Source organism: Scyliorhinus torazame, chromosome 10 (assembly GCF_047496885.1).
Source record: "Scyliorhinus torazame isolate Kashiwa2021f chromosome 10, sScyTor2.1, whole genome shotgun sequence".
In the NCBI taxonomy this organism is placed as follows: Eukaryota; Metazoa; Chordata; class Chondrichthyes; order Carcharhiniformes; family Scyliorhinidae; genus Scyliorhinus; species Scyliorhinus torazame.
This window is the reverse complement of record NC_092716.1, coordinates 129,997,604-130,022,459: the sequence shown is the minus strand read 5'-3', so window position 1 is coordinate 130,022,459 and position 24,856 is coordinate 129,997,604. Positions and strand designations below refer to the sequence as shown.

Genomic DNA, 24,856 nt, shown 5'->3' with positions numbered 1-24,856 from the left:
TTTAAAACAGACCAAGGCAGGCCAGCAGCACGGCTCAATTCCCGTACCAGCCTCCCCGAACAGGCGCCGGAATGTGGCGACTAGGGGCTTTTCACAGTAACTTCATTTGAAGCCTACTTGTGACAATAAATGATTTTCATTTCATTTCATTTCACTTGGCACGCCATAACATTAAAGGCTATGGGCCACGTGCTGGCAAATGGGATTAGGTAGATAGGTCATGCGATTTTCACGTGTTGGTACAGACTCTATGGACCGAAGGACCTCTACTGGACTGTATACAGTCGGGAGGGAGTTGTCCTGGGAGTTCTCAATATCGACTCTGGACCCTATAATGTCTCATGACACCAGCTCAATCACAGGCAAGGAACCTTCTTGCTGATTACCACGTACCGGCCAAGTTATAATTATCTTTAAATGAGGAACTCATTCCCAAAACTGCGTCCTGTTATTGCAGACTGTCTAGTGCAAAAGCAGAAGAGATTAATCTCGAAAGTCACGTACACAGTTACAAAGCTTTGACATTCCAGTTTACACAAAGCTCTATTTGACATTCCATTTCCCATCAAGCTCTATTCTATCTTGATTTGACATTCTATTTCCCATCAAGCTACCTTCAGCAAAACTCTCAATACCACCACAGACCCAGCTGGCCAGGTCCTAAAGGACATAGCTGCTGGATTGGGACTGAAGCAGGTGCTGCGGGAACCAAAAGGGAAAAACATACTTGACCTCATCTTCATCAATCTTCCTGCTGCAGAGGCGTCGGTCCATGAAATTATCGGCATAAACATAGAATCCCTACAGTATAGAAGGAGGCCATTCAGCCCATTGGGTCTACACCGACCATCTGAAAGAGCACCCTAACTCGGCCCACTCCTCACCCTATCCCTGTAACCCCACCTAACCTTTGGACACTACGGGCAACTTAGCATGACCAATTCACCCAACCCATACACCTTTGAACTGAAGTGGCCACGACACAGTTCTTGTGGAGACAAAGTCCCGTCTTCACATTGAAGATACGTGGGGTTAAGTGGGATTACTGGGTTACAGGGATAGGGTGGAGACGTGGGCTTGAGTAGGGTGCTCTTTCCAAGGGCCGATGCACACTTTATGGGCCGAATGGCCTCCTTCTGCACTGTAAATTCTAGGATTCCATACCCTCTATTGTGTTGTGCGCCACTACCACTGTGCTAAATGGGCTAGACTTCAAACAGATCTAGCAACTCATGACTGGGCATCCATGAGGCGCTGTGGGCCATCAGCAGCAGCAGAATTGTACTCAACCACAATCTGCATCTCATGGCCCGGCATATCCCCCACGCTACCATTAGCACCAATCCAAGGATCAACCATGGTTCAATGAAGAGAGCAGGAGAGCATGCCAGGAGCAACATCAGGCATACTGAAAAATGAGGTGTCAACATGGTGAAGCCTCAACGCAGGGCTACTTGTGTGCCAAACAGCATAAGCAGCCAGTAATAGACAGAGCTAAGCGATTCCACAACGAACACATTAGATCTAAGCTCTGCAGTCCTCCACATCCAGCCATGTATGGTGGTGGACAATTAAACTCACTGGAGGAGGAGGCTCTACAAATATCCCACCCTCACTGATGGAGGAGCCCAGCACAAAGACAAGGCTGAGGCATCTTCAGCTAGAAGTACCTCTGATTCATCTCGGTCTCCTCCGGCAGTCCCCAGCATCACAGATGTCAGTCTTTAGCCAATGCTATTCACTTCACGTGATATCAAGAAACGGCTGAAAGGGGACAGCATGGTAGCGCAGTGGTTAGCATTGCTGCCTCATGGCGCCGAGGTCCCAGGTTCGATCCCGGCTCTGGGGCACTGTCCTTGTGGAGTTTGCACATTCTCCCAGTGTTTGCGTGGGTTTCGCCCCCACATGCCAAAGATGTGCGGGTTAGATGGATTGGCCACGCTAAACTGCCCTTAATTGGAAAAAATGAATTGGGTACTCTAAATTTTTAAAAAAAGAAACGGGTGAAAGCACTGGATACTGCAAAGGCTATGGGCCCTGGCAATATTCCTGCAATAGTACTAAAGACATGTGCTCCAGAACTTGCCACGTCCCTAGCTAAGCTGTTCCAGTACAATTACAACACTGGCATCGACCCAGTGCTGGGTTGGACAAATCCAACCCAGCCAATTACCGCCCTGTCAGTCTACTCACCATCATCAGCAAAGTGATGGAAGGAGCCATCAACAGTGCTATCAAGCGGCACTTACTTAGCAATAACCTGCTCACAAACGCTCAGTTGGGTTTACTCAGCTCCTGGCCTCATTACAGCCTTGGTTCAAACGTGGATGAGCTGAATGCTCACGAGAGGTGAGGTGAGAATGACTGCCCTTGACATCAGGGCAGTATTTGACCGAGTATGGCCTCAATGAGCCCTAGCTAAACTGGAGTCAACGGGAATCAAAGGGAAAACTCTCCGCTGGTTGGAGTCATGCCTGGCACAAAGGAAGATGGTTACGGTGGTTGAAGATCAATCATCTCAGTTCCAGGACATCACTGCAGGAGTTCCTCAGGGTAGTGTCCCAGGCCCAACCGTTTACAGATGCTTCATCAATGACCTGCCTTCCATCATAAGGTTAGAAGTGGATGACTGCACAATGTTGAGCTCCATTCGCGACTCCTCAGATAATGTCCAAATGCAGGCAAGACCTGGACAGTATCCAGGCTTGGACTGACAAGTGGCAAGTTGCATTCATGCCACACACGTGCCAGGCAATGACCATCTCCTACAAGAGAGGATCGAATCATAACTGAATCCCCCACTATCATCATCCTGGGGGTTACCATTGATCCGAAACTTAAACTGGACTAGCCATATAAATACTATGGAATCCTACGGCGAGTAACTCACCTCCTGATCCCTCAAAACCTGAGCACCATCTACAAGGTCCAAGTCAGGAGTGTAATGGAATACTCTCTTCTTACCTGGTTGAGTGTAGCTCCAATAACACTCAAGAAGCTAGTCACCATCCAGCTCTGCCTTCCACAAACATTCAAACCCTCCACCACCGACGAATAGTAGCCGTGTGTACCATCGACAAGATGCACTGCAGTAACTCACCAAGGTTTCTTAGACAACACCTTCCAAACCCACAGCCACTACCATCTAGAAGGACAAGAGCAGCAGATACCTGGGAACCCCACCACCTGAAGGTTGCACCCTAAGTCACTCACCATCCTGACTTGGAAATATATTGCCTTTCCTTCACTGTCGCTGGGGCAAAATCCTGGAACTCCCTCTCTAACAGCACTGTGGGTGTACCTGCAGCTCTGGTACTACAACGGTACCAGAAGGTTCACCACCATCTTCTGAAGGGCAACTAGGGATGGGCAATAAATGCTGGCCAACGACCACATCCTGTAAATGAATTTTAAAAAACATTTCCCAGTGAGTACACACATCGCCCAAGGGTGCAAGTATGTCACCCAGCGCCTCAGCAGTGGGAATTGACAGTGAGTACACACATCAGCCAGTGAGTACACACATCACACAGAATGCGAATAGGTGGCTAGTACACACGCACAAACGGCACCCAGCGTGCACACATGACACCCAAAGTGGAGATAGGCAGTAGGTCTTAGATAGGAGTGCGTTAACTCTCCAGAGCAAATAGAGCAATTGAGAGGCCAGAGATTTTTAGACCAGGGAAGGGAGGACAGTCAGGGTTTCAGCCGTTCAGTTAATGCTGCTCAGGATATCAGTCAAGGAAGGAGGGAAGATTACTATTAAATTGGGCTGTACTGCCCAGTCGGGGGTGGAGTGGGTGTAGTACTTTACTGGGCTGTAATGTTCACGCAGGGGGAGAATAATGCTCAGAGAAGCGTAATATTACACTGGGCTGCTATGCTCAGTCGGAGGGAGTGCAGTATTATACACTTAATAATCTTTATTGTCACAAGTAGGCTTACATTAACACAGCAATGAAGTTACTGTGAAAATCCTTTCGTCGCCACACTCCGGTGCCTGTTTGGGTACACAGAGGGAGAATTCAGGCTGTAACATTCAGAGGGGGTGTAGTATTACACTTGTTATGGGCGAGGCGTTTTCAGAACCCCAAAATGTATCATGGAGTTCAACCAACCTTTCCCTTTAATGTATTTGTTGCTTTTCCGAGCACACGGCTTTTCCCTAGGTGTGCGATTACAATTATGGACACATGGGTTTTTAAACACAAAACACTGTTTATCTCATGAACTCAACTTAACATCTTCAATAAACATTGGATCTCTTAACACCCCTTACTTCAAAGATAACGCAGAAAATATTGCAACAGTAAATAATTCCTTAAAATGTTCCTTCAAACTTCCAAAAGACTTAACACCTTTAAACAAAATCACATCATTTACTTTAAATCACCCAAATGATCCAGAGATGGTTTTTTATGGCAGACATCACAGCAACACCAGCTCTTTTCAAAACTTGCAGCTCTCTGGAAACACACCACACTGCTTTTTAAACTGAAACTAAAAACCTGCAAAATTAAACTGCAAAATGGCTGACCTGACCTCAGCCCCACCCACTCTCTGACATCACGGTTTTCTTAAAGGCACATTGCTTAAACATCCATGTCTTAAAGGTACTCTCACATGACACCTCCCCCCAAGAAAAAACAATAAACCATCAACTTCAAGATGGTTTCATTTTTCACTTTTGCACCATCCACTAAGAAATGTACACCGTAAATATACATTTTTGTTTTATAAATAAACAACACATGCAAACAGGTATAATAATATCATCCATTTTTATTTGCTCTTCCTCCTCCAACCGAAATCCTTCTCAATTGACAGCTTCTTTGAACAAAGTCTCTGCACGATCCATCCATTCCTCTACTCCTCGGCATTTCTCTTCAGAATCAGATAATTTAGTTCAATCTGACCATAAAGCCCCTTGCAATTCTCCAATACAGGAGCATTGGTGATCACAGCTTTCAGGCAGTCAAACGCCTGACGAAAGTCCGCTGTCCATAGAAATGTTTTATGTTTCTTTAGCAAGTCCATCAGTGGAGTAATCATGCCACAAAACTTTTGCACAGCTGTTCGATCAAATCCACTCATGCTAAGAAATCGCATGATTTCCCTTTGTCTTGAGGGTATCGGAAATTCCGTAAGGAAAGTGATTCGGGCTTCTCCAAATTCACTTTCGGCTACGCTCATCACCAAACCCGCCTCCTGAAGTCGATCAAAGAACTCCATACGATGGTTTAAATGTTCTTTCCATGTCTGGAAGTTGGAAATAAAAGCAGATTGTCCCACTTTCTCAATGCAATCCTCCAAACGTGGGATAGGATAAGAGTCCATTCTTGTAACTGCATTAACCTTTCGATAGTCCACACACAACCGTTGGGTACCGTCTGGTTTAGGTACCATCACTATGGGTGAGCTCCATTGGATGTAACCCACTTCAATTATGCCATTCTTCAGCATACTCTCAATCTCTCTCTGTTAACCTGTGCCAATTTTAAAGGATTAAGTCTATATGGATGTTATTTGATAGGGACAGCATTTCCCACATCTACATCATGTATAGCCATTTTAGTACTTCCCAATTTATCTCGACAAACTTGCCCATGTGATATCAATAACTCTTTCAGGTCAGTCCGTTTTTCCTCTGGAAGGTAACTTAACAATTCATCCCAATTTTTAAGAACATCCTCATTTTCCAATTTAATTTGAGGTATGTCAAATTCACAGTCATCTGGATTTGGTTCGTCACTTTGAGTTAGAATCATTAAAACCTCCTTTTTCTCTCCTTCCCTTTCAAAGTATCTTTTAAGCATATTCACATGACACACTCGGTGAGTCTTCCTTCTATCTAGTGTTTTTAACCACAAAATTCACCTCACTTAATTTCCTTTCAATCTGATACGGTCCACAAAACCGAGCTTTTAAAGGCTCCCCTACCATTGGTAACAACACTAAAACTTTATCCCCACTGGCAAAACTACGAACTTTGGATTTCTTGTCCGCTACCCATTTCATCACATTTTGTGGAACTTTCAAATGTTGTTTAGCCAATTCACCTGCTCTATTTAATCGTTCCCTAAAATTTGACAGGTAATCCAATAGTGTAATTTCCGATTTCTCACCCACCAATTTTTCCTTAATCAATTTAAGTGGTCCTCTTACCTCGTGACCAAAAATTAGTTCAAATGGACTAAATTTGGTAGACTCATTAGGTGCATCCCTAATTGCAAACAATACGAATGGGATTCCTTTATCCAAATCCTCTGGATAATCTTGACAATACGCCCTCAACATTGTCTTTAATGTCTGATGCCACCTTTCCAACGCTCCCTGCGGTTCTGGATGGTACGCAGTTGATTTAAATTGTTTTATTCCTAAGCTATCCATAACTTCTTTGAATCACTTTGAAGTAAAATTCATTCCTTGATCCAATTGAATTTCTGTGGGTAGTCCATATCCAGTAAAGAATTTAAGTAACTCCTCCACAATCCTTTCAGCTGTAATATTACGTACTGGAATGGCCTCTGGAAACCTAGTAGACACATCCATTACAGTCAAAAGATATTGATTCCTACTTTTTGTTTTAGGAAGCGGTCCTACACAATCGATTAGGACCCTTGTAAAAGGTTCCTCAAAAGCTGGAATGGGTATTAAGGGCGCTGGTTTTATCACTGCTTGAGGTTTCCTTATCACTTGACGTGTGACATGATTGACAAAATGTAACTACATCTTTATGTAGTCAAGGCCAATAAAAGTGTTTCTGGATTTTAGCTTGAGTTTTCCTTATTCCCAAATGACCTCCCACTGGTACCTCATGTGCAACTCGCAACACCTCCTTTCTATACCCTACCGGCAATGAATTTCTGCCCACTTTTCATCCGCCTGCATATGTACAGGTCTCCATTTTCTCATCAACACATCACTTTTACGGTAATAACACTCTGATACACTCTCAGATTCCTCTTCCGTATATGCCTTCTGATATATCCGTTTTATTTCTACATCTTTCTGTTGTAACTCCGCCAATTTTCCTGAACTAAAAATATCCGCCTCATCCTCCACCTGTTCTTGTTCTTTTTCAACCATCTGATCAAAAATCGTTTCTGATAATTGCACTTCAACTTCATCTTCACTATTTGATTTCTCCTCTTGTCTTAACCTGTGACTTTGTGACCTTGTTACTACACAATCCGGAAAAATTCCAGGATATTCGTCCTTCAACACTTCAGTTGACTGATTTTCCACTGCTTATCAACCACAGTAGGCATCACTCCCACCTGCAATCCAGCTATATCATGACCCAAGATAAACTGTATTCCTGGACAAGATAGTTTCTCTATTACTCCTACTACCACTTCACCACTCTTCATTGAACTTTCCAACCTTACCTTATATAATGGAACGCTACTCCTCTCACCCTGAATTCCACATATCACCACCTTTTCTGGCAACATCCTTCCCAAACTACATAATTCCTCATCTCTTACCATTAAAGATTGACTAGCCCCTGTATCTCTTAAAATTGTGACTTTGTTACCTGCTCCTCCTGATACACGAGTAAACTTTACCCACACAAGTAAATTATTTAAAGACATCTGGCACCTTCTTAACAATTACTTCTTGAACAGGCTGTACAATCGTTTGCACCTCCTTCGCTTCCCTTGGGCTTTCCTTTACCACTTTAACAAACCCCACTGTCTTATCCTGTTTTACCACATCAGCCTTCCCAGTGCTTTTCTTCAACCACCAACACTGACTTTACATGGCCTAGTTTATTGCAGTGAAAACATTTGAAACTTTTCATTTCTTTTCCACCCTCCTGGATTTATTTTTTAATCTGGAGGTACACTCTCTTTATTGTCTCCCATCAGATCACCTTTACCTTTACCACTTGAGTATTTCTCATGTCCCCAGTTTTTATCCCTCACCGGCTGAAACGGATGTCGGAACCAATCTTTGATTTATGAACTAATTCATAATCATCTGCCATTTCCGCTGCTAATCTCGCAGTTTTAACCCTCTGTTCTTCGACATGAGTTCTCACGGCATCAGGAATTGAATTTTTAAACTCCTCCAAAAGTATAATTTCTCTGAGAGCTTCATACGTTTGGTCTATTTTCAAAGCCCTTATCCACCTATCAAAATTACTCTGTTTGAGCCTTTCAAACTCCATGTATGTTTGACCAAATCATTTCCTTAAATTTCTAAACCTTTGTCTGTATGCTTCAGGCACTAACTCATATGCACTGAAGATGGATTTCTTCACCTCCTCATATGTTCCAGATACCTCCTCCGGTAGTGATGCAAAGACTTCACTAGCTCTACCTACCAGCTTTGTTTGAATCAGTAACACCCACACGTCCTGTGGCCATTTCATTTGTTTAGCTACCTTCTCAAATGAAATTAAAAAGGCTTCCACTTCCTTTTCGTCAAACCTTGGCAATGCTTGGACATATTTAAATAGATTCCCACCAAGCCTTCGACTATGACGCTCTTTCTCACTATCCCCATCATTATCACCCAACTGTATGTTTCCCTTTATGTCTGCCAATTTTAACTGATTGTCATATTTCGTGGCCATTTTCTGAAGTTCAAACTCCCTCTCTTTATCTTTCTCCCTGATCTGTATCTCCCTTTCTTTTTCTTTTTGTTCTGCTTGAGCTATTTCATAGTCTTCTTATTTCATAGAATTTACAGTGCAGAAGGAGGCCATTCGGCCCATCGAGTCTGCACCGGCTCTTGGAAAGACTACCCTACCCAAGCCCACACCTCCACCCTGTCCCCATAACCCAGTAACCCCACCCAACACGAAGGGCAATTTTGGACACTAAGGACAATTTAACATGGCCAATCCACCTAACCTGCACATCTTTGGACTGTGGGAGGAAACCGGAGCACCCGGAGGAAACCCACGCACACACGGGGAGGACGTGCAAACTCCGCACAGACAGTGACCCAAGCCGGGAATCGAACCTGGGACCCTGGAGCTATGAAGCAATTGTGCTATCCACTATGCTACCGTGCTGCCCCTTTCCCTGCTATTCTTTCTTTCTCCTTTCTTCGCTCTCCTTTTCTTTTTCCTCTCTCTCGCTTTCCTCTCTCTCTCTTTCTCTTTCTTTTTCCTCTCTCTCACTCTCGTATTCCAGCCGCTTTAATTCTTTCTCATTTTCCATTTGTTTAATTTGCAACTGAATTTTTGCCATTTTTCAATGAGTCAAACTCTATCTCAGGCAACTTTAAATGCTTAACCACCGGCATAATTACCTCATCTTTTCGCATTTTGTCAGGTAATGGTAACTGCAATGTTCTTGTCAAATCTAACTGTCTGCTTTTTGTTTCTGTCCGTAAAGTACTACGTGTGACATTCTCCACCCCCAAAAACCTCTGAGCCTCTGAAAGAGCCATTGTTCACAACACACTCCCCACTTAAACTAAAATATCACACCGGAAAAGCAACAATCCTTCACTGTCTTTAAGTTCACAAAAGCCAATCTAATAGATAAGACTTTTATCCCCCTCGAGCCCCCAATTGTTACGGGCGAGGCGTTTTCGGAACCCCAAAATGTATCATGAAGTTCAACCAACCTTTCCCTTTAATGTATTTGTTGCTTTTCCGAGCACACGGCTTTTCCCTCGGTGTGAGATTATAATTATGGACACGTGGGTTTTTAAATACAAAACACTGTTTATTCCATGAACTCAATTTATCTGAAATAAACATTGGATCTCTTAACACCCCTTACTTCAAAGATAACGCAGAAAATATTGCAACAGTAAATAATTCCTTAAAATGTTCCTTCAAACTTCCAAAAGACTTAACACCTTTAAACAAAATCACATCAGGTGACTTTAAATCACCCAAATGATCCAGAGATGGTCTTTTATGGCAGACATCACAGCAACTCCAGCTCTTTTCAAAACTTGCAGCTCTCTGGAAACACACCACACTGCTTTTTAAACTGAAACTAAAAACCTGCAAAATTAAACTGCAAAATGGCTGACCTGACCTCAGCCCCACCCACTCTCTGACATCACGGTTTTCTTAAAGGTACATTGCTTAAACATCCATGTCTTAAAAGTACTCTCACATGACACACTGGACTGTAATATTCAGTCAGAGGGGGTGTAGTATTACACTGGGCTGTAACATTCAGTCAGAGGGGTGTAGTATTACACTGGGCTGTAACACTCAGTCGCAGGGGATGTAGTATTACACTGGGTTGTAATATTCAGTCGGAGGGGATGTAGTAATACACTGGGCTGAATTACTCAAGTCGAAAGGGATGTAGATTTAAACCCCTCAGCCTCACAAAACCAGCATTGTCACTTGTTGAGCAAAGCGGTTGGGGGAATGGCACTTGGGGAAATCCCCCAACTTCAGGACAGAAAATAGAGGGTTTAGCGATCAGCAATTTGAGTTCAGAAAAGAGTGTAGCAAGTAGCTGTCCAGCATGACCTCAAATATCAAGTAAAGGCATTTCACTGGAACAAATGTGTTAGCTTGAAAGGCCGGATGGCCTCTTCTGTACTGTATGATTTTATGTTTCCACGATCCTTTGAAATGCAGACAGCTGAGGTGGCGATCTTACAGCTCATTTAACATTACAAACACGAAAAACAGGAACAAAACAGAATCTATACAGAACCACTCGACTCCCAGCCAAGATACTCTGCAGTGCTCCACCTATCCCACCCCCCACAGTATTTGTGTGTGTGTGTGCGTATGTGTGTGAGAGAGAGAGGTGGGTGAGTGGCAGAGGCAAGGCCGAGAGGCAGAAACTGAGAGTTTGGCTGATGATCGATAAATGAGAGTTTGGCTCAAGATGGATTGGAACTTTATGGGAAAAACAAAATGTTAGGTAAAGCTTTGTGTGAAGAAATGTCAAGACAGGTCGTCACAGGCTTCTGATAGCAAGCTGAGGAATGTCAAGATAGGCTGTCAAAGGCTTCTGATAACAAGGTTGTTTTTGAACCAGACAAATTGCAGTAACGGCCTTGGGAATGGGTGCACTAGGCTTAAAGATAATTATAATTGAGGGGGGCTGAATTATAATTGAGCTGAGAGCACAGATAGGAATGTGAGGGAGCTGCCCTCAGAAATGAGCCAAAAACTGTATAAGAACTGCTGTTAGATGTATTGACTTTGGCTTGCTATTGTGACTCTTGAGAGACACAGTGGTCCTAGCTCCGGCGCCAAGAAATAAACATGCTAAAGTAACAAGGTGTTCGACTGATCATTTCATCCGGACTGGCTGCAAGAGAATCCTCATTTGGTGTCAGAAGTGGGATTTCACAGGAGCCTTCCTGGAACCTGACAGCGTAACAGACTGATCGCATTCGGATGCTGAGGAGGGAATTGCGCACCAAACGTGAGTACCCTTGTTACCACTTTGGTTTCCCCCTCTGCTGTCCCGAGTGTGGCCACGCCCTGCTGTTCGGTTTCGGTGGAGACTCTGACGAAATCAAAGCAGTCCGGCGAACCCGTTACGAAGACGGGTTGGTGTTAGAGTTCCCTGGAAAGGAATCAGGGAAGAGAAAAAGAGAAAAAGAGAAAAAGAGAAGAGAATAAGAGAATAAAGTTCCTTGGAAAGGAATCAAGGAAGAGAATAAGAGAATTCGAGAATCTTCCTAAACAGTCCGGGTTGGAGTCCCTGGGAGGTTAAAATCCTTCCTAAAGAACCGGGTTGGAAACCTTGGGGGGTTAGAGTCCTTCCCCAAAATAGTCCGAGTTGGAATACCAGGGCTCCTTAAATCTCTGGGTAGGTAAATGAGTGATGATGATCCTTAGGGTTGCCTAATACCTTCGTGATAAAAGGTGGTTTTCGATAAATAAGTATATCAACCGGCGTCTAGACTTGTTCGACACTTCGGGTTGATCAGATTGAATATTACGGAGAACGGATAACTCTGTCCAAATTATATATGATAAAATTTAAATGAGGGTGCGGATATCACCTAAAGGAAACATAATAAACAGGGCTTGACCGTTGCGTGTCCTGTCGGAACACTCAAACAATTTCTTAAATCTGTTAGTTCTGCCTTTAATTCTCTGAGTCTGTCTGTCTGTTAGTTCTGTCTTTGATTCCCTGTCAGACTGTTTAAATCAGTCCCCTCTCTCTCTCTCTCCTTTCATGTTTCATTTCCAGACTTTGACCTTCTAAAAATCACTTTCAGACAGTTTGATTTAGCCTTTTGATTGGGCAATGGGGCAGGATAACCCCGTTTAAATTCTTGATTGAATAGGCGATTTAGGATCGCTACCAAAATTAAATAGGAAACCACAAGGATCATCCGAGGATAGGAGACAATGGGTAATACTTTAGATAGCACAGCTGATAGTGGAAGCGCGCTTCAAACTCTTTGTGAACAGTATCCGGAACATTCTAAACAATTGCGACAGCTGTCGGGAGAATTGCATAAAAACCTAGGGAAAGAACAGTGGCCTCTAGGAGGACCGATAGATCTGCCTACTGTTCGAGGGGCACAGCAACTTATTTGGCAACATAATCGAAGTTCGACGGCAAAAAAGCTGATTGTCCTATGGCGTGAATATTGCCAAAAACTAAAAGATGCATCTCTATTAGCCAGTTGGCAGGCAAATGCTTTAAAATTGGGGATAGAATTAACCGAGGGCGGAATTGTTAAAACTGCGGAAGTCCAAAAAAAGGAGTGCGCCCATAAAAAACGGGCACGATCTCCTGGGTCCAAGCCGCCGCAATCGCAACCTAGTCCGTACGGACAAATGGCCGGCCTTGCCTTGACCGAGGGAGATGATGAGGATGACCCTGAAAATTGGCACGATAGGGGATGACTGACCGTTACACCGCACTACGACCGCCTCCACCTTACATTCCCAGGGTTCTGATTGTAGTTTAAACTGTTCTAAAACAAATGATGTTTCAGACAAAAAAAACTCTTTATTCCTCTGGTGTGACCATGTTAGAAATTACATTAAAGATGTGTACATTCAAGCCCTTTATCCACCGCTCCCCCCGCCACTATCACCACCTCCACTGTCGCAAGGAGGTCCGGCGACTCGCACTCGTTCTAAAACCCATGCTAATCAATTCCCACAGATGAAGCAAGAGTTAGTCCCGGGAAAAGAGGGGGCACTAGAGGTGGATTTCCGATTACCCAGACGATTATCAGCCGCAGTGTCAGTTTCCCGTCCGGCAAGTTTCCAATATAGCAAACAACCCTGCCAACCCCCGGGGCCCAACAACCAGGCATTTCAAAATAATTATTATAATTAATAAATTAATCAAATTTGATACTACTGATTCAGTATTAATAAATTATACAATATAATACAGTCAAACAGTTGATTGATCAGTAACATTTTAATAATAGTATTTCAGCTCAAATTCATCGATTGGGGGTACAGTTGGAAGATAAATTGGGGTGGATCAAGTTTTTGATTTCTTTTTGGATATGTAATGCCAAATCTTTCACTTCTTTAGAGTTATTGGGAATGAAAGTACAACATTCTGCAATTTGACATCTTCTGGATTATACACAAAAGCTTGTTGAAAGGGTTAATTTTCTTGCAGAGACAAAAAGAGGCGTATAGCTTGGAATGATGCCATTCGCATCTCCAAACTTTTTTTTTTTAAATATTTGCCACTCAAATGGACTGGGAGTAAAAGTTGGATTGCTTCCAAATTCACGTTATCAGGTGTCCTTGAATGATCTGTTCTTTTTAATCTGAGTTGTTTTGGTTTTTGTAAAACCAGCTTCCATTGTTTGAAGTTTTAATTTCCAGGCTAATTCTAAACATTTATTTTAAAATATCAAACACAATAACTTATTAAACATATAGGTTTTCTGTAGATGAATTCGTCGATTCTATTAAAGAAGGCACTACTAGCAAGATATGTTGGTTTCTTAAAATTAATAAAGCAATATTCAGAATAATGACAGTTCTCTTAAGTTGACAGTTCTTGACTATCCCTGTAGAATTCACTAGAGGCACTTATACAGAATCTTATTCGGCAACAAGCTGATTCACCAATACCAAATGCTGATCTAGACCTATTCACCGATGGTAGTTCATCCATCGGTGAAAGGGGGGATAGATTATCAGGGTATGCAATTGTTAACCAACAAGGAGAAACGCTTGAAGCAGCAGCATTCGAAATTCCCTTTTCCACCCAACAGGCTGAACTTTTTGCACTTATTCAAGCCTGTGTATTAGGGAAAGATAAAATTGTAAATATCTACACTGATTCCCGGTATGCCTTTGGGGTCACACACGATTTTGGCCAATTATGGAAAAACAGGGGATTTCTGATGTCAGCAGGGACTCAGATATCTCCTAAACAATTAGTTACACAAGTATTACAAGCTCTAATGCTTCCAAAACAGACTGCGGTTATAAAATGTGCAGCACATACAAATGGAAAAACTTTAGTGGATGTGGGCAATAGGCAGGCAGACCATCAGGCAAAAGAGGCTTCTCGCTGAAAAGGCATGGTGGTCCCCAAAATGATGAGCCAGACTAAATGCTCTAAGGGTCAGTCTCCCTCTGAAAAGCCAATGCCGACCATCACTGACGTCATTAAATTATAGGAGGATGCTCCTGGCTGTGTAAACAGACTATGGGAAGAATTGGGATGTTGTTATGATTCTGCAAACAAATTGTGGGTCACCCCGGCAGGGCAGACTTGTATGCCCGATGCATTGGCAGCCTGGGTTACTGAATGTGTTCACTTTGCAACTCATTGTGGTGCGCGAGCTACGGGTGATGTATTGCTTAAAACATGGTGGCACCCAAGACTGCAAGATATAGCACAAAACATTAGCAGTCATTGCCTAGTATGTCAGCAGTATAATCCTGGTAAAGCAATACCCTGTGAAATGGGTAAAACCCCGCTACCGGAAGGTCCTTTTGAGACACTCCAGATGGATTACATTGAGTTGGAAAGATGCCAATGTTATAAACATGTATTGGTTATTGTTGATGTATTTAGCAAATGGATAGAAGCTTACCCCACTGTAGATAACAAAGCTTCCGCAGTAGTAAAAGTTTTGATGCGAGAAATTGTTCCTAGATTTGGGATTCCATATCGATTAAGATCTGATAATGGACCTCATTTTGTGGGACAGATTAACAAAGAATTCTGTGCTCAGCTGGGCATAAAACAACAGTTGCACTGTGCATATAGGCCACAAGTAGCAGGAATGGTGGAGCGCGCCAACCAGACATTGAAAACCAAACTAGCCAAATTACAGGCTGAGACAGGCGCTACCTGGCTCAAACTATTACCCATTGCCCTTTTTAAAATTCGCGCTACACCCGCAGGAAAAACTCGATCAAGCCCTGCTGAGGTATTGTACGGAAGGCCTTTTCACACTCCATGGGATCAGGACAAACCAAAAGATGTCAACTTTCACCACATGACCACGGAAATGGCCAATTACGTTATAGCTCTAACAAAGGCTTTAAAGGATCTCCACTCGCGGGTCCGAGCAGCCCGTGGGGAAGTACCCCCTTTATCCAGTACTGTCACCATTCACCCAGGCGAGTACGTTATGATCCGGAACTGGGTTCGGAAAGGGCTGGAGCCGCGATGGGAAGGACCGTTTCAGGTTCTCCTAACTACCCCACAGCCGTGAAAGTGGAAGGCCGAAATGCTTGGATTCACATTCACCATTGTAAGAGTGTAGCAATGCAATAGAGACTAACTCTTTTTCTTAAGTTCTAGGGGGACGATAAAGTTGAATTGTGGTCATGAATATCGTTCTTGTCGCTCTGACCTTGGTCGGTCTCATAATCCTGGAAGGAGAAACTATACGAAAGGTCGGTCAGCCCCAGCGAAGGAGACACCTTTGCCAAGGGGACACCCTGCATTGCGCTAACCGAAACCTGCAAAGGATATCATGGACCATGATGCCCGTTGACCGATGTGCAGCTCAGTTCCTGCGGAAGGGCCAAAACCGGCCCTTGGATACGACACACCGGCATCGCCTCTCCTGCGACCAGCATGCCTGCAAATGGCATTATGGATGCAGGCACAAAGACAGGACAATGCTGTTACAATGTGACTTGCAGAAGCAACTATCCCGGGCTAAATGAGAACTGCATGTGAACACTCATTTGTATATGTCATATGTGTACGCAAAGGATATGAATGTTTCTGGTTGCTGGGTATGTACACATATCCCGACCCATGCTAAGGGAGGGATCCCCCTCAGACCTGTTTTCCGTAACCTGTCAGAAACAGTAGAATGGTATATTTACCAGGATGGTACTTGTCAATCCCACAGGACTATAAGAATTGCATCTATGGTAAGACACCCAGATGGCGGGGCAGAACATAGAACATAGAACAATACAGCGCAGTACAGGCCCTTCGGCCCACGATGTTGCACCGAAACAAAAGCCATCTAACCTACACTATGCCATTATCATCCATATGTTTATCCAATAAACTTTTAAATGCCCTCAATGTTGGCGAGTTCACTACTGTAGCAGGTAGGGCATTCCACGGCCTCACTACTCTTTGCGTAAAGAACCTACCTCTGACCTCTGTCCTATATCTATTACCCCTCAGTTTAAAGTTATGTCCCCTCGTGCCAGCCATATCCATCCGCGGGAGAAGGCTCTCACTGTCCACCCTATCCAACCCCCTGATCATTTTGTATGCCTCTATTAAGTCTCCTCTTAACCTTCTTCTCTCCAACGAAAACAACCTCAAGTCCGTCAGCCTTTCCTCATAAGATTTTCCCTCCATACCAGGCAACATCCTGGTAAATCTCCTCTGCACCCGCTCCAAAGCCTCCACGTCCTTCCTATAATGCGGTGACCAGAACTGTACGCAATACTCCAAATGCGGCCGGACCAGAGTTCTGTACAGCTGCAACATGACCTCCCGACTCCGGAACTCAATCCCTCTACCAATAAAGGCCAACACTCCATAGGCCTTCTTCACAACCCTATCAACCTGGGTGGCAACTTTCAGGGATCTATGTACATGGACACCTAGATCCCTCTGCTCAGCCACACTTTCAAGAACTTTACCATTAGCCAAATATTCCGCATTCCTGTTATTCCTTCCAAAGTGAATCACCTCACACTTCTCTACATTAAACTCCATTTGCCACCTCTCAGCCCAGCTCTGCAGCTTATCTATATCCCTCTGTAACCTGCTACATCCTTCCACACTATCGACAACACCACCGACTTTAGTATCATCTGCAAATTTACTCACCCACCCTTCTGTGCCTTCCTCTAGGTCATTGATAAAAATGACAAACAGCAACGGCCCCAGAACAGATCCTTGTGGTACTCCACTTGTGACTGTACTCCATTCTGAACATTTCCCATCAACCACCACCCTCTGTCTTCTTTCAGCTAGCCAATTTCTGATCCACATCTCTAAATCACCCTTAATCCCCAGCCTCCGTATTTTTTGCAATAGCCTACCGTGGGGAACCTTATCAAACGCTTTGCTGAAATCCATATACACCACATCAACTGCTCTACCCTCGTCTACCTGTTCAGTCACCTTCTCAAAGAACTCAATAAGGTTTGTGAGGCATGACCTACCCTTCACAAAGCCATGCTGACTATCCCTGATCATATCATTCCTATCTAGATGATTATAAATCTTGTCCCTTATAATCCCCTCCAAGACTTTACCCACTACAGACGTGAGGCTCACCGGTCTATAGTTGCCGGGGTTGTCTCTGCTCCCCTTTTTGAACAAAGGGACCACATTTGCTGTCCTCCAGTCCTCTGGCACTATTCCTGTAGCCAATGATGACATAAAAATCAAAGCCAAAGGTCCAGCAATCTCTTCCCTGGCCTCCCATAGAATCCTAGGATAAATCCCATCAGGTCCCGGGGACTTATCTATTTTCAGCCTGTCCAGAATTGCCAACACCTCTTCCCTACGTACCTCAATGCCATCTATTCTATTAGCCTGGGGCTCAGCATTCTCCTCCACAACATTATCTTTTTCCTGAGTGAATACTGACGAAAAATATTCATTTAGTATCTCGCCTATCTCTTCAGACTCCACACACAATTTCCCATCCCTGTCCTTGACTGGTCCTACTCTTTCCCTAGTCATTCGCTTATTCCTGACATACCGATAGAAAGCTTTTGGGTTTTCCTTGATCCTTCCTGCCAAATACTTCACATGTCCCCTCCTTGCTCGTCTTAGCTCTCTCTTTAGATCCTTCCTCGCTACCTTGTAACTATCCATCGCCCCAACCGAAACTTCACACTTCATCTTCACATAGGCCTCCTTCTTCCTCTTAACAAGAGATTCCACTTCCCTGGTAAACCACGGTTCCCTCACTCGACGCCTTCCTCCCTGTCTGACCGGTACATACTTATCAAGAACACGCAGTAGCTGATCCTTGAACAAGCCCCACTTATCCAGTGTGCCCAACACTTGCAGCCTACTTCTCCACCTTATCCCCCCCAAGTCACGTCTAATGGCATCATAATTGCCCTTCCCCCAGCTATAACTCTTGCCCTGCGGTGTATACTTATCCCTTTCCATCATTAACGTAAACGTCACCGAATTGTGGTCACTGTCCCCAAAGTGCTCTCCTACCTCCAAATCCAACACCTGGCCTGGTTCATTACCCAAAACCAAATCCAACGTGGCCTCGCCTCTTGTTGGCCTGTCAACATATTGTTTCAGGAAACCCTCCTGCACACACTGTACAAAAAACGACCCATCTATTGTACTCGAACTATATCTTTTCCAGTCAATATTTGGAAAGTTAAAGTCTCCCATAATAACTACCCTGTTACTTTCGCTCATATCCAGAATCATCTTCGCCATCCTTTCCTCTACATCCCTAGAACTATTAGGAGGCCTATAAAAAACTCCCAACAGGGTGACCTCTCCTTTCCTGTTTCTAACTTCAGCCAATACTACCTCGGAAGAAGAGTCCCCATCTAGCATCCTCTCCGCCACCGTAATACTGCTCTTGACTAGCAGCGCCACACCTCCCCCTCTTTTGCCTCCTTCTCTGAGCTTACTAAAACACCTAAACCCCGGAACCTGCAACATCCATTCCTGTCCCTGCTCTATCCATGTCTCCGAAATGGCCACAACATCGAAGTCCCAGGTACCAACCCACGCTGCCAGTTCCCCTACCTTGTTTCGTATACTCCTGGCATTGAAGTAGACACACTTCAAACCACCTACCTGAACGCTGGCCCCCTCCTGCGACGTCAAATCTGTGCTCCTGACCTCTATACTCTCATTCTCCCTTACCCTAAAACTACAATCCAGGTTCCCATGCCCCTGCTGCATTAGTTTAAACCCCCCCAAAGAGCACCAACAAATCTCCCCCCCAGGATATTTGTGCCCCTCAGGTTCAGATGTAGACCATCCTGTCTGTAGAGGTCCCACCTTCCCCAGAAAGAGCCCCAGTTATCCAAAAATCTGAAACCCTCCCGCCTGCACCATCCCTGTAGCCACGTGTTTAAATGCTCTCTCTCCCTATTCCTCATCTCACTATCACGTGGCACGGGCAACAACCCAGAGATAACAACTCTGTTTGTTCTAGTTCTGAGCTTCCATCCTAGCTCCCTGAAAGCCTGCCTGACATCCTTGTCCCCTTTCCTACCTATGTCGTTGGTGCCAATGTGGACCACGACTTGGGGCTGCTCCCCCTCCCCCCTAAGGACCCGGAAAACACGATCCGAGACATCACGTACCCTTGCACCTGGGAGGCAACATACCAAACGCGAGTCTCTCACGCTCCCACAAAATCTCCTATCTGTGCCCCTGACTATAGAGTCCCCAATTACTAATGCTCTGCTCCTCTCCCCCCTTCCCTTCTGAGCAACAGGGACAGACTCCGTGCCAGAGGCCCGTACCCCATGGCTTACCCCTGGTAAGTCCGTCCCCCCCACAAGTATCCAAAGCGGTATACTTGTTTCTCAGGGGAACGACCGCAGGGGATCCCTGCACTGACTGTTTTTTCCCAGTCCCTCTTACAGTTACCCACCTATCTCCAATCTTTGGTGTAACTAATTCCCTGAAGCTGCTATCTATGACCCCTTCTGCCTCCCGAATGATCCGAAGTTCTTCCAACTCCAGCTCCAGTTCCCTAACTCGGTCTTGGAGGAGCTGGAGATGGCAGCACTTCCTGCAGGTAAAATCAGCAGGGACACTAACTGCATCCCTCACCTCAAACATCCTGCAGGAGGAACATTGTACTCCCTTCCCTGCCATTCCTCTAACTTTCTACCAAGATCTAGCTAACAACAAAATTAAATTTTTATAAAAAATAATAATAATATAATAAAAATATGGTACTTACCTCAGACCAATGGGTTTTATTATTAGGTTAGAGGAGGAGGGCGGGTGGGAGACACTACACGTGTAGTGTCTCGGGTTTCCTCTCCACCAGAATTTATTGGGGAGGGTCTTCCCAGACGTCCGCGGGTCGACTTCCTGATCCCGCCTAAAAAACTAATTTAAAGAAAAGAGAAAAAGTCTCAGCTCCTGCTGAAACTGACTCACCTCTCACCAGCTGCTCTCACGCCGCCGAAATTGACTGGCCTGCCCCTGCAAAGAGAAGTGCTTTTAAAGGTTGACTTACCTCCCAGCACCCTCCTTCCGCAATGCTCCCGCTGAAACTGACTAACCAGCTGCTCTCACGCCACCGAAATCGACTGGCCTGCCCCTGCAAAGAGAAGTGCTTTTAAAGGTTGACTTACCTCCCAGCACCCTCCTTCCGCAATGCTCCCGCTGAAACTGACTAACCAGCTGCTCTCACGCCACCGAAATCGACTGGCCTGCCCCTGCAAAGAGAAGTGCTTTTAAAGGTTGACTTACCTCCCAGCACCCTCCTTCAGCAATGCTCCCGCTGAAACTGACTAACCAGCTGCTCTCACGCCACCGAAATCGACTGGCCTGCCCCTGCAAAGAGAAGTGCTTTTAAAGGTTGACTTACCTCCCAGCACCCTCCTTCCGCAATGCTCCCGCTGAAACTGACTAACCAGCTGCTCTCACGCCGCCGAAATCGACTGGCCTGCCCCTGCAAAGAGAAGTGCTTTTAAAGGTTGACTTACCTCCCAGCACCCTCCTTCCGCAATGCTCCCGCTGAAACTGACTAACCAGCTGCTCTCACGCCACCGAAATCGACTGGCCTGCCCCTGCAAAGAGAAGTGCTTTTAAAGGTTGACTTACCTCCCAGCACCCTCCTTCCGCAATGCTCCCGCTGAAACTGACTAACCAGCTGCTCTCACGCCACCGAAATCGACTGGCCTGCCCCTGCAAAGAGAAGTGCTTTTAAAGGTTGACTTACCTCCCAGCACCCTCCTTCCGCAATGCTCCCGCTGAAACTGACTAACCAGCTGCTCTCACGCCGCCGAAATCGACTGGCCTGCCCCTGCAAAGAGAAGTGCTTTTAAAGGTTGACTTACCTCCCAGCACCCTCCTTCCGCAATGCTCCCGCTGAAACTGACTAACCAGCTGCTCTCACGCCACCGAAATCGACTGGCCTGCCCCTGCAAAGAGAAGTGCTTTTAAAGGTTGACTTACCTCCCAGCACCTTCCTTCCGCAATGCTCCCGCTGAAACTGACTAACCAGCTGCTCTCACGCCACCGAAATCGACTGGCCTGCCCCTGCAAAGAGAAGTGCTTTTAAAGGTTGACTTACCTCCCAGCACCCTCCTTCAGCAATGCTACCGCTGAAACTGACTAACCAGCTGCTCTCACGCCACCGAAATCGACTGGCCTGCCCCTGCAAAGAGAAGTGCTTTTAAAGGTTGACTTACCTCCCAGCACCCTCCTTCCGCAATGCTCCCGCTGAAACTGACTAACCAGCTGCTCTCACGCCACCGAAATCGACTGGCCTGCCCCTGCAAAGAGAAGTGCTTTTAAAGGTTGACTTACCTCCCAGCACCCTCCTTCCGCAATGCTCCCGCTGAAACTGACTAACCAGCTGCTCTCATGCCACCGAAATCGACTGGCCTGCCCCTGCAAAGAGAAGTGCTTTTAAAGGTTGACTTACCTCCCAGCACCCTCCTTCCGCAATGCTCCCGCTGAAACTGACTAACCAGCTGCTCTCACGCCACCGAAATCGACTGGCCTGCCCCTGCAAAGAGAAGTGCTTTTAAAGGTTGACTTACCTCCCAGCACCCTCCTTCCGCAATGCTCCCGCTGAAACTGACTAACCAGCTGCTCTCACGCCACCGAAATCGACTGGCCTGCCCCTGCAAAGAGAAGTGCTTTTAAAGGTTGACTTACCTCCCAGCACCCTCCTTCCGCAATGCTCCCGCTGAAACTGACTAACCAGCTGCTCTCACGCCACCGAAATCGACTGGCCTGCCCCTGCAAAGAGAAGTGCTTTTAAAGGTTGACTTACCTCCCAGCACCCTCCTTCCGCAATGCTCCCGCTGAAACTGACTAACCAGCTGCTCTCACGCCACCGAAATCGACTGGCCTGCCCCTGCAAAGAGAAGTGCTTTTAAAGGTTGACTTACCTCCCAGCACCCTCCTTCAGCAATGCTCCCGCTGAAACTGACTAACCAGCTGCTCTCACGCCACCGAAATCGACTGGCCTGCCCCTGCAAAGAGAAGTGCTTTTAAAGGTTGACTTACCTCCCAGCACCCTCCTTCCGCAATGCTCCCGCTGAAACTGACTAACCAGCTGCTCTCACGCCACCAAAATCGACTGGCCTGCCCCTGCAAAGAGAAGTGCTTTTAAAGGTTGACTTACCTCCCAGCACCCTCCTTCCGCAATGCTCCCGCTGAAACTGACTAACCAGCTGCTCTCACGCCACCGAAATCGACTGGCCTGCCCCTGCAAAGAGAAGTGCTTTTAAAGGTTGACTTACCTCCCAGCACCCTCCTTCCGCAATGCTCCCGCTGAAACTGACTAACCAGCTGCTCTCACGCCACCAAAATCGACTGGCCTGCCCCTGCAAAGAGAAGTGCTTTTAAAGGTTGACTTACCTCCCAGCACCCTCCTTCAGCAATGCTCCCGCTGAAACTGACTAACCAGCTGCTCTCACGCCACCGAAATCGACTGGCCTGCCCCTGCAAAGAGAAGTGCTTTTAAAGGTTGACTTACCTCCCAGCACCCTCCTTCCGCAATGCTCCCGCTGAAACTGACTAACCAGCTGCTCTCACGCCACCGAAATCGACTGGCCTACCCCTGCAAAGAGAAGTGCTTTTAAAGGTTGACTTACCTCCCAGCACCCTCCTTCCGCAATGCTCCCGCTGAAACTGACTAACCAGCTGCTCTCACGCCACTGAAATCGACTGGCCTGCCCCTGCAAAGAGAAGTGCTTTTAAAGGTTGACTTACCTCCCAGCACCCTCCTTCCGCAATGCTCCCGCTGAAACTGACTAACCAGCTGCTCTCACGCCACCGAAATCGACTGGCCTGCCCCTGCAAAGAGAAGTGCTTTTAAAGGTTGACTTACCTCCCAGCACCCTCCTTCAGCAATGCTCCCGCTGAAACTGACTAACCAGCTGCTCTCACGCCACTGAAATCGACTGGCCTGCCCCTGCAAAGAGAAGTGCTTTTAAAGGTTGACTTACCTCCCAGCACCCTCCTTCCGCAATGCTCCCGCTGAAACTGACTAACCAGCTGCTCTCACGCCACCGAAATCGACTGGCCTGCCCCTGCAAAGAGCAGTGCTTTTAAAGGTTGACTTACCTCCCAGCACCCTCCTTCAGCAATGCTCCCGCTGAAACTGACTAACCAGCTGCTCTCACGCCACCGAAATCGACTGGCCTGCCCCTGCAAAGAGAAGTGCTTTTAAAGGTTGACTTACCTCCCAGCACCCTCCTTCCGCAATGCTCCCGCTGAAACTGACTAACCAGCTGCTCTCACGCCACCAAAATCGACTGGCCTGCCCCTGCAAAGAGAAGTGCTTTTAAAGGTTGACTTACCTCCCAGCACCCTCCTTCCGCAATGCTCCCGCTGAAACTGACTAACCAGCTGCTCTCACGCCACGGAAATCGGCAGCTTCTAGTTTATTGTTTCTCCCCATATCCCCAAGACCTTGGAAAGAGGGGGGCTATCCAATGAACACCTTTGAGATGTGGTACCAACCAAGTTATAACAAATCCCACCAGCCTCCGTTTCTTACCCTCACTAATACCACCAACATGGGAAGACCACTGGGAACAAAATGTTTGGTAAGGAATGTAGTTAAAGGGATATTTGTAGGTGCTAGTCAATGCGAGCACAGATTTGTGGTATCCGAGGTCTATCCCATATATACGTCTCCTCAGTTTTATGGGTGTACACTGGACGTCCCATACGCAAATGGGACAGGTACCTTCAAGTACTCCCTGATGGCCCAAGGGTTTGATGTGGACAAACGCACTTCATACAATGGGATGTATTTTATTCGTGGCCACAAGGCTTACCCCTGGTTACCAGAGAATTGGACGGGATCCTGTTATTTGGGATACGTTGTTCCCTACGTGCACCATCTCACTAGTTTAAGGAATCACCCTCACCTGAAGCGGCAAAAGAGAGCAATAACCGAAACGCAGCGATTCTTTGGGATCCTGCTTCCCCCTATCGGGGTAGCTCTTGCAATAAAGGAAATAAGGAAGATAGCAAAAATCCTGGAAGAGGTAGCAAACGACACCACTGAAGCATTGACTGAGATAAATAATGAAATGGTGGAAATAAGAACCGTAGCCCTACAAAACCGAATGGCCCTCGATTACCTCCTTGCAAACAAAGGTGGGACTTGTGCCATGATAGGTTCGGAATGTTGCACCTACATCCCCGATAGTTCGGAGAACATCACCCACCTCGTGGATCATATCCGCACAGAGGTTAAGAAGCTGCATGAAATATCAAGAGATGGATGGTTAGATTGGTTGTTTGCCAGATCATGGGGGTCT

General features: G+C 45.9%; 1 protein-coding gene and 1 long non-coding RNA gene across 2 annotated transcripts in view; both read right to left on the bottom strand.

Moving 5' to 3' along the window:
- The window catches only part of LOC140430925 (prostatic acid phosphatase-like), a 188,279-nt gene that overhangs the window by 129,096 nt on the left and 34,327 nt on the right, over nt 1-24,856 (bottom strand). The gene's annotated exons all lie outside the window — the stretch shown is intronic.
- Nucleotides 4,769-24,796, bottom strand: LOC140430926 (uncharacterized). The gene is made up of 2 exons (XR_011949580.1): nt 24,677-24,796; nt 4,769-5,489 (listed from the first exon to the last, which is right to left on the bottom strand). It is a non-coding gene; the product is annotated as an uncharacterized lncRNA (long non-coding RNA).